The sequence below is a fragment of the Penaeus japonicus genome, unplaced genomic scaffold, assembly GCF_977035675.1.
Source record: "Penaeus japonicus unplaced genomic scaffold, GWHDUDI00000001_assembly GWHDUDI00000008, whole genome shotgun sequence".
NCBI classification, from domain to species: domain Eukaryota; kingdom Metazoa; phylum Arthropoda; class Malacostraca; order Decapoda; family Penaeidae; genus Penaeus; species Penaeus japonicus.
The window spans coordinates 18754310-18766149 of record NW_028234410.1 but is presented as its reverse complement, the minus strand read 5'-3'; the positions used below and the strand labels follow the sequence as shown (position 1 = coordinate 18766149).

The 11840-nt window shown below is 29.9% G+C and overlaps 1 pseudogene across 1 annotated transcript in view; it reads left to right on the top strand.

Moving 5' to 3' along the window:
• The first annotated feature begins 1311 nt into the window (after positions 1-1311).
• LOC122255952 (uncharacterized) overlaps positions 1312-11840 on the top strand; it is an 11062-nt pseudogene continuing 533 nt past the window's right edge. Inside the window, exons 1-2 of the transcript XR_015191212.1 lie at positions 1312-1646; positions 6644-11840. The exon at positions 6644-11840 is cut by the window's right edge and continues 533 nt beyond it. The product of XR_015191212.1 is annotated as an uncharacterized LOC122255952 (transcript). The remainder of the gene's footprint in view (positions 1647-6643) is intronic.

The following is an 11840-nucleotide window of genomic DNA, read 5'->3' as shown; positions in this document are numbered from 1 at the left end:
CCCAAAATTATATGAAATGAAGTAGATTGTAAAGATGCATTTTAGCTTAAAAGGCTAATCCCAAAAATATGAGTATAAGTTTTTGCTGATTTCCTTCCCCAGACACTGTAAGTGACATGGTAGAGGAAATGTGTTTGAAGCTCATGCACTCTTCATACCTTGTAGGATTACAGGGGGCAGTCTCAAGATAAATGTAATTGATGATCAAACTTGTTATCTTTTAAGGGTCTCCGGATCATTTTTGGGAGTAATCATAAACTTTTTGATCAATTTTCATGAAAATTTATTGACATAAAGCTAAGATACCTACTTACGTGTGTAGAAAGTTTGAAGATGGTACATGGAAAAGAAAAAGAGAAAAAATTAAAAATGTAAAAAAATTGCAGTAGCATTGTTCTGACAACACGATGGACATAACATGCTTTCCACAATTTCTTTCACTGTCTCTTCATAAATTATGCATCGTATTTTCATTTCTGAAGTGCCGGACCCCCCAACCCCCAGCCACCCCCACACCTGCTGATGTGACCTTAACCACCAAAACAACCAAGCAAGGGGTTTCGCCCCCCTACTTTTACCTCCTACTTATTTCCTTTTACAGGCATAGCGCCTCAGCTTTTCTTCCCCTCCTTACTCTAAGGCCTCTCTTCTCCCTTTACTCTAGATTCAGATTCAGACCGCAAGAGATGTAATTGTGAACTAGTTCTGAAAATGGGTTGATTACATCTCTTGCATTGTTAAAGTTATTCAGTCTCATTTAAACCTTTTTTTTACATTTGTCATAATCAACAACTATTGAAATGGAGTAGCACGCTCCTGCAGCATTTTATTTTACTTCTTACTCTTCAGAACTTTACGAAGTATAATATCTATTAGAAAGTAATCTCATTACATACATGAATGGGGCTGATGTCACCACAAATATCCAGTGAGCTTGATTGGTATAAAAAGAAATAATATTCTAAATAAAAGTTGGTACAATAAGATACACAATAATGCAAAGGGCAGATCTGCCATTTACTTTTTTACTCAGAAAGATGTTAAAAATGAAAACCATTAATGTCAGGCAATTTTACAGAAATTTTATGTACTCTTGTGGAATATCATAGAAGATCCAAATAATATTGAAATAAATCGGACTCTATAGCTTTTTGTTGGGTACAAAGTTATTATTTTTTCCTTCAACTATGTATGAACCGCCGATGATCCATAGATATACCAATTTCCTAAGAGTAGAAATTCCATTTTCTATGATAACTCTTCCATACAAATCGGAGTATAAGCGCCGTAAACATTGGTGTTTACATTTACTGGAAGTGAGCTTCGATTTTGAAAGCAAGAAAGGGGATTCCGAGCTTGAACGTCACAGAGTGAAGACCTAATTTTACACTCTAGTGAACTCAGTTATTTTCCAATCGAAACCAAGTGAGAAAATAATAAATGGACAGTGATCTAAATCCAGAACCAGGTGAAATACCTGACACACATAATTATATGGACATAGAACAACAAAACAAAGGACGCAAAAACGTGATCACCGGTGACAGTGAAGAAGACCCCAATCCCAAAAGATCACGAACTGACGAAATCGAATGGACAAAAGTTTCAAAACAACGAACCAACAAATACAACCAATCAACAAACATGCAAGTAGAACAAAATAATGTTATCCTTATTCAATTAAAAGGAGAATCATTTACTTCGAACTTCAACAATCCGATTAAACTAACGGATGCAATCAACAAATCAGTTTTCCAAAAGTATATAAAAGAAGATACTTTAAGAGTATTAGGAAAAGGAAAAGCGATCAGATTTGAGGTAAATGATATATCCAAAATAGACAAATTAAATGAAATAGAACATCTAGGAGATTGGGAGGTACAGTGCAAACAACCGGCATCCAGTAAATTTACTGGATGTTCATATGGTACAATATACCCCATAGAGACTGAAATACCTCTAAACATAATAAAGGAGAAAATAAAAATAATATTTGGAGATAACTCTGAAATTCAAGAAATTATAAGAATGACAAAATTTAATAAAGATAAACAAAGTGAACAAAAAAGAATACCTACAAAATCTCTAAGAATAACATTCAAAGGTCCTCTGCCAGAAAGAGTGGCTATAGGTCACACCTCATACAAAATATATCAATATACCTTTCCAGTACCTAGATGTTTTAACTGTCTATGTTATGGTCATGGAGTGATAACATGCAAATCAAAAAAAAGGTGTAGTAATTGTAGCAAATTTGACCACAATTATAAAGATTGTAATAATCCCTCATATTGTTTTTACTGTGAGGAAGCACATTCACCAGTAGACATTTCTTGCAAAATGCACAAAAAAGCACAAGATATAAACAAGAATAATATAACACCAAACAACATAGACATAAAAACACAACTACATCAACTGAAACCTAACACAAAACAAGAAAAGACAACAAATAGAAACAAGGACATAATAAACAGGGAAACATCCAATCAAACACAAGACAACAACATAAATGAAACAACATCAACAGAGTTAAATAAAACACAAACATATGCAGAAATCATAACTCAAACAAACAAAATAACACCAGGACAGAAAACACCAGAAAAACCAAAAAAGCAAAGGCGAAACTCAAATAAATCAATTTCACCAAGTACAATAGAAAACTTAACAAAAGATAATCAAAGAGAACAAATAAAAGAACAAAGAAACAACAAAGACCAAAATAAAAGCATTGATAATATAGAAAGTTCACCAATAACGTGGACACTACCAACACCATTAAAACAAACACAAAAAGAAGAAGAATCAAAAGAAGAAAAATCAAAAGAAGAAGAATCAAAAGAAGAAGAAGAAAACCCAAAATGGTTAACTTTGTTAAAAAGTATATTCAAAGCAATCATAAAACTGATAAACAATTTAAACTCTGAAAACTCAATAATCGAAATAATTACAGAAACAATCAAAGATGCTTCAAAAATTTTTAAACAAATAACAAATGAATAAGATTATATTGTGGAATCCAAGATCAATACTAAACAAGATAAGTGATCTGAAATATATATTAAACAAAGAAAAACCAGATATATTCGCAATATGTGAATCATGGTTAAAGAATAAAGATCAATTTAGAGTAGATGAATATGAAATAATAAGGAAAGATAGAGAAAATCAAATGGGAGGGGGATTAATTTTTGGAATAAAATCAAATGTACAATTTCAAAAGATTAATTTGAGAGATAGATATAAAGATAAGATAGAAGTATTAGGAATTAAAACAAAATATAAGAACAGATGGATCAACATGTTATTATTTTATAATCCTTGTAATAATATAGATAAAGAAGAAATTCAATACTATACAGATCAAGTAGAAGAACCTAAAATGTTAATAGGAGATTTTAATGCACATCACCCTAGTTGGAACCCAAAAATAAATATAAGTAACAAAACAGGAAAAAGCATATACAATTTGATAAATGAAAATAATTTAATAATGATGACGCCAGCAGGCCAGATAACAAGAGTAGATCCAAAAACCAGTAAAGAAACAACAATAGACTTGATAATAGGTTCACCAACTATAAATCACATAGAAATAAACGTAGGTCCTCACTTAGGAAGTGACCATTTCCCGATAATAATAAAAGAAATAGATTATCAAAATCAACCTAAGTTAACAGAAAAGAAATGGCAATTCAATGATAATGGATGGTTAAAATATCAAGAAGAACTAAAAAATGTAGACACAGATAAAATAAATACATTAAATGACCTAATAGATCTACTAAAAGAAATAGGAAAAAAACAATTCAAATTTGAAGAGAGGAAACATAACCAAAAACCAAATAAACCATGGTGGAATCAAGAATGTAATGAAATAATTAAAAAAAGGAATAAAGCATATAATAGATGGAGAAAAAGGCCCACACAAAAAAACCAAATGGATTATAAAGAAGTAAGGACAAAAGCAAGACAAGTGATAGAAAAACAGAAGAGGGAATCATGGGGGAAATTTTGTGAACAAATAAATTTTAACACCCCAACAAAAAGAGTTTGGAATTTTATTAAAAAACAGATAGGCAAGATAACATCAAGTTGTTACCCCATAGTTGATAATAACATTCCAATTACCGACAATGATAAGAAATTAGAACTTTTTAAAGAAGAATATGAAAAAGTAACTAACAAGAAAAAAAAGAAATTGTTAACAGAAATAGAAAAAGAACAACTTCTAAACACCCAAGACGATGGTGATTTATGTAAAGAAATAACATTAAGAGAATTAAAAACAACAATAATGAATACAAAAAATGGAAAAGCATATGGGCCAGATGAAATAAATTATGAATTCTATAAAAATGTCCCAGATAACATTCTAAGAACAATATTAAAGATATTCAATATCTACTGGTCAAAAGGAGAATACCCAAACATATTTAAAAATGCAATAATAAATCCAATAAACAAACCAGGAAAAGATTCAAGAAATATAGAATCATACAGATATATTAGCAGAACGTCCTGTATGGGGAAAATATTTGAAAATATAGTAAATAAAAGATTAAATTGGTGGCTAGAAACAAATAAAAAATTGGATGAAGATCTAGTAGGATTTAGACCAAACAGAACAGCTTTAGATGCTATCCAGATTATAGACTTAAAGATCAGTCAAGCAATAGAACAAAAAAAATATGGACTAATAGCTTGTTTAGACTTGGAGAAAGCTTTCGACTCCGTAAATCACGAAGCGTTACTAATTAAGATGGAAAAAAAATAGGTATAAAAGGAAAAATATTAAGATGGATAGAAGGGTTTTTAAAAGAAAGAAGATTTCAAATAAAAATAGAAGGAAAAACAACAGAACTGGGTAAAATAACAACTGGAGTACCACAAGGTTCACCACTAAGCCCAACATTATTTAACATACTAATGTCTGATATAAAGTTACCAAATACAGTATACAAAATTATATATGCAGATGATGTCACTTTAATAACAATAAACAAAGATATAATAGAAGCATCAAACATATTAGAAAATGGATTAAAAACACTAAACGAGTGGACAAATAAATGGGATCTAAAAATGAACTTAACAAAAAGTAAGATAATGTGCTTTACAAACAAGAAAATAAGAATAATCCCCAAAATAAAAATAGGAAATGAAGAACTAATATTCACCACGCAACACAGAATATTGGGAGTAATCTTTGATAGTCCAAAGTTGAATTGGAAAAAACACATAGATTTAGTAAAATCAAAATCAATTGAAAGAATAAACATAATGAAAAAACTATCATCTATGAAATGGGGAGCAAATAGAGAAACATTATTAAAATTCTACGAAATATATATAAAACCAACAATAGAATATGGAATTTCTATATATGGGGCCGCAAAAAAACAAGAAATAAAAAAGTTAAACATAATACAAAACAATGCAATGAGAATAGCAACTGGATGTTTTAGATCAACACCTATAATAGCACTACAAGCAATAACAAACCAAATACCAGTAACAGAAAGAATAAAAGAGATAGAATGTATGCAGATAATAAAGAATTTAGAAAAACTAGATGGAATGCCAATTAAAGAATTGACCAAAGAAAATATAAAAAACTACAATCAAACAAATAAAAGGAAAACTTTAATTCAAAGGGTAATTGAAACATGTAGAAAATTAGAAATAGAAATGAAAATCAATACATTACCAAATATAACTCCAATTCCACCATGGTATGATATGTCAGAATATTTAAAAACAACATTTATAGAAAATATGGGGAAAAACATTCCAGAACAAATGATTAAACAACATTTCTATTTAATGGAAAATACTACATACAAAGAATATCAAAAGATATATACAGATGGGTCAAAAATAAATAATCCAACCTCTGTCTCAGCAGCAATCTACATACAAGAGAAAAACATAACAACAATATGGAAATTACCGCAGAGTACACAAATCATAGAGGCAGAACTATATGCCATTAAACAAGCAATTAACTATATAAACAATAACAAACTACAAAAAACAGTAATTTTAACAGACTCACTGGCGGCCATAAATGTCATAGGAAATCCCAGACCAAAATGTTATAAACAGATAACATATGAAATTCAAAAATCAATAAAAGCAATGATAACAAACACACAAACAATAAAAATTCAGTGGATTCCTTCACATAAAAACATTAGAGGGAACGAAATAGCAGATAAAGCAGCAAAAAAAGCACATGAAATACAAAACGCCATTACCATGAACATAGACTCAAAAAACAAAATAAAAGAAATAAAACTAAAAAATAAAGAAAACTGGAAAACAATACTAAAAACAATTCTAGAAACAAAGGATTACTATATCAAGGATAATCAACCACATCCATGGGCAAGATCAAAAAATAGGAAAATAGATGTATGTCTAACGAGAATAAGTACAAAACACACAAAATTGAAACAACACTTATACAGAATAAAATTAGAAGAGGACCCAAAATGCAGATGGTGTAATAATCAAGAAGAAAACATCGAACATCTAATACTACAATGTCCAAGATTTCATTCATATAGAACTAAATTATTCCAAGCACTAATAAAAGCAAAAATACACAATCCTAACATGAATATGTTAATTACAGGTGCTGACCAACCTCCTTCAAAGAAGTACTACATCTTGAGACATACAAAGATCTTCCTACAAAGGTCAAAAATTATAGATATGATATAAGAAGCAAGAAGAAACAAGAAAAAAAGATCCAGGGAATATAGACTTCTACATAGTCTAAAACCCTATAAAAGAAGAAAGAAGAAGAAGAAAGCAAGAAAGGACTTTAGAATGAACCTTCATAGAGTAAACACTAATGCTTGTGTAGTGAACTTAAGATAGTAAATGGACACCAAACTCAATCCAAACCCAGGAGAAAAACCTGGAATAGTGAAGGACATGATAATAGATCCTCAAAGTAACAGAAGACGAAGAAATAGTGATAGCGACAGCGAAGAAAACCCAATTCCCAAACAACCAAGAAACGACAACACAGGAAAATTATCAACAAACCATGGAAGAAGAAGACACAGTAAACAGGCAAGCAAAACAAAATCAAAATGTAGTTCTCGTAAATTTAACAGATGAATCAAACTCAGCAAATTTTAACAATCCCATCAAACTGACAAAGGCCATAAATGAGTCAATATTCCAGAAATATATTATCGAAAATACTCTAAGAGTACTAGGAAGAGGAAAAGCAATTAGATTCGAAGTAGATGATATAATAAAACTCAACCAGTTAAGTGAAATAACCAAACTGGGAGAATGGGAAATAAAATGCAGACAACCTGCCTCAAGCAGGAATACAGATTGTAATTATGGAACAATATTTCCAATTGAAGTAGACATACATCCAGAGATGATAAAAAATAAGACCAGAATACTACAGGGCAAAAACTCAGAAATAATAGAGATAATCAGAATTAAAAAAACAACAACAACAAAGACAAAGAAAGTGAAACCAAGTGGATCCCCACTAGACCCTTAAGAATAACTTTCAAAGGACCACTGCCAGAAAGAATAGCTATAGGACATACCTCCTATCAAATCTACCAATATACTTTCCCAATTAAAAAATGTTATAATTGTCTAAGATATGGCCATGGGATCATAACTTGCAAAAACAAAAAGAGATGTAGCAAATGTAGCCAATTCAATCATAACTTCAAAGAATGTACCATCCAACCTTTTTGTTTTTACTGCCAACAAGAACATTCACCAAACACAAACTCATGTAAGATTCACTTAAAGGCACAACAGATAAACACACAAAACACTACATCTAACAAATACAATACCAAAAAACAACTACAAGAACTAAAACCACTACAAAAACAAAACAGTGCCAACACAAATACAACTCTCACAGCCAACTCAAATCAAAATTTGACTTCATTCACAAAAGACCAACAACAAAACAAAGCAAACACACATAAACAACACACAAACAAACAAACAACAGACAACATGCCTCAAACAAACATTCAATATCCAACAGACAATACACCTCTAACAAACACCCAACATCCAACAGACAAGACACCTCTAACAACCACCCAACAGATACCACACACCTGATATATGCACAAACACTAAAACAAACAAATGAGCATAGCCTAACATTAGGACAAAGAACTCCTAAAAAACAAATAAAATGGAACAACAACCAAAAAGAACCAACATATTCACCAGAAAAATCAAACCAAACTAATAGGTCTGAATCAAATTCAAATAAAAAGCAAGAAAAAAATCTAATTCAATTAGACAAATCACCTGTAATGTGGTCACTACCAACCTCAATAAGAGACCCAATAATACAAGAAGAAGAAGAAAAAAAGAGGAAGAATTTTCCTGGCTAAACACAATCAAAGAAATTTTCAATGCAATAAAAAAAAAAAATAAGACCGACAGCTCAATAATTGAAATTATAACAGATGCAATAAATGATTTGACCCCAACTATAAAAGCAATTATAAAATATATCTATGAATAAAGTAATACACTGGAATGCAAGATCAATAATAAAAAAGAAAAAAACAAAACAGAATTAAGCTATCTGATTTATAAAGAACAACCTGATTTAATAGGTATATCTGAAACATGGCTAAAAAACAAAGATATGTTTAACATCAACAATTATGAAATAATTAGAAAAGAAAGAACAAACCAAGTGGGAGGAGGTTTAGCTTTCTGCATAAAAAGAAATTTACTGTTCAGAAAATTAGACTTAATAGATAGACATAAAGAAAAAATAGAAACACTCAGATTAAAAATAAATTACAAAGGTAAATGCTTATACATACTTTTAATATACAATCCATGTAATGATATTGAAACAAAAGAATTAGAATATTACATAGAACAATTAGAAAATCCAAAACTAATGATAGGCGACTTCAACAGTCATCACCCTCACTGGAATCCGAGGATAGATTCAAAACTAGCAAACAAAACAGGAAGAAATATTTTTGAGTTGATAAATCAAAATAATTTAATACTATTAACCCCACCAGGCCAAACAACAAAAATAGACCCAAGAAATGCAAAGGAAACTACATTAGACCTAGTAATAGGGACACCAACCCTAAGTCACTTAGAAATAAGCTCAGGCCCACATCTAACCAGTGATCACCTACCAGTGATAATAAGAGATTAAATAAATCCTAATATAAATCAAATGAAAGAAAAGAAATGGATATTTAAAGAAGAAAGATGGACAGATTACAAAAAAGACCTAAAAGCTAAAGATGTAACAAATATAAAGTCTCTAGAGGAATTAGCAGACCTTTTAAGAACTACAAGAAAAATTTATTTCAAATTCAGAAATGAAAATAGAAAAGACAAACCAAATAAGCCATGGTGGAACAACAAATGTAAAGAAATTATAAAAAAAAGAAATAAAGCATATAACAAATGGAGGAAGAAACCAAATAAAGAAAATCAAATTGAATACAAAGCATTACTAGCAAAAGCTAAACAAATTATAGATAAAGAAAAAAAAGAATCCTGGGAAAAATTCTGCACCTGACTCAACTTTACAACCCCTCCAAAAACAGTATGGAAATTCATTAAAAAAATGAATGGCAAAACATCAACATTGGATTATCCAATAATAATGAATAATCAACCCTTTTCAGATAAATTAAAAAAGCCAGAAATATTCAGTAAAGAATTTCAAAAAGTAGTTAACAACAACCCAAAACTGAAAAAGAAAGAAAAAAATTATTAGACCTTCCAGATACAAAAGGTTTGAATAATAAAATAACGATCACAGAACTAAAAGCAGTAATAAATAACACAAAAAACAACAAAGCATACTGGCCAGACAAAGTTCCTTACAAACTATACAAACATGCACCAAATAATATCATGGAAAGCATACTAAAACTAATAAACCAGCATTGGATTAAAGGAACATATCCAAACCAAAATAAAAACTCAATAGTAAACCCAATACTAAAACCAAATAAAAAAAACAGAAGAACCAAACTCCTACAAATTCATAAGTAGAATATCTTGTATTGGCAAAATATTTGAAGGGATAATCACAAGGAGATTAAACTAGTGGATAGAAATAAACAACTTACTAGACAAAGACCTGACAGGATTCAGACCAAATAGAAACACCATTGATGCCTTACACATATTAGACATGCAAATAAATAAAGCATTTAAAGACAACAAGTACATGCTAGTAGCATGCATAGACCTTGAAAAAGCTTTCGATATGGTAAACCATGACGCAATAATAATAAAAATGGCAAGACTAGGAATAAGAGGAACAATATTAAAATGGATCCACAATTTCTTAAATGAAAGAACCTACATAATTAAAATAGGAAATCAGAGTTCAAATAAAGGCAAAATTTTAAATGGAGTTCTACAATATCATGATGACAGATCTGAAACTCTCAACAGAAATTGCTAAGATAATTTACGCAGATGATATAACAATATTAACAAATGACAGAAACTTAATTGAAGCAAAAAATAAACTCGAAATTGGATTAAAAAAGCTAAAAGAGTGGGCTACCACTTGGGAAATGAAAATAAACTTCACAAAAAGTAAGATAATGTGTTTTACAAATAGAAAAATAGATCACATTCCAAATATTAAAATAGATAATAAAGAACTACAATTTGTAAGCAACCATGATATATTAGGAATAAAACTTGACGCCCCAAAATTAAAATGGAGAAAACATATAGACAATTTAAAAGTACAATTACAAAACAGATTAGACATAATGAAAAAATTGACATCACATAAATGGGGAGCAAATAGGGAATCATTAATGAAATTTTATGACATATACATCAGACCTAAAATAGAATATGGAATCACAATCTATGGAACAGCCAAAATTCAAGATATGAAAAAAATAGAGACCATACAAAATACAGCTATGAGATTGGCAACAGGATGCTTTAAATCCAATCCAATAATAGCCCTCCAAGCATTAACAAACAAACTTCCCATATCAATAAGAATAAGAAAACTAGAATGTAAACAGATAAAGATATTAGAAAAACCTGAAAATATGCCCATAAAAAGACTAACAAACATTGATATACAAACATATAACCCCATTAAAGATAAAAAAATGCTAGTACACAGAACAATAAGAGTTTGCATAGAAATAAAACATAACATAAAAGTAAGCAGCATACCAAACATCTCTCCCGTTCCACCATGGAACAACATTTCTAGACATATAGAAACTCAATTTATTAAGAATTTCACTAAAGATCTCCCTCAACAGATAATCTTAAATTAATTTAGAGAAATGGAAAACAAAATATAAAAACTACCAAAAAATATTCACAGATGGCTACAAAATAAAAGAACCTAGCTTTACATCAGCAGCTATATATGTACAAGAAAAAAACATAACAATAATCTGGAGACTACCAAAAAACATTCAAATCATAGAGGCAGAACTGTTTGCAATAAAGCAAGGTTTGAAATACATACAAAATAACAAATAAAAAAATACAGTAATTTTCTCAGACTCCCACTCAGCAATGCAGAGTATAATAAATCATAAAATAAAAAACTACAAACAAATCATATATGAAATACAACAAATACTTTACACATTAAATGAAGATAAAAATTTAAACACAAAAATACAATGGATACCAGCACACAAAAACATAAAAGGTAATGAAATTGCAGACCTAGCAGCCAAAAAGGCTCATCAAATAAATGAACTCACGACCATATCCCAAGACAAAAATAATATAATAAAAAAAATAAAACTAAAAAAACAAAACAAATGGGAAGA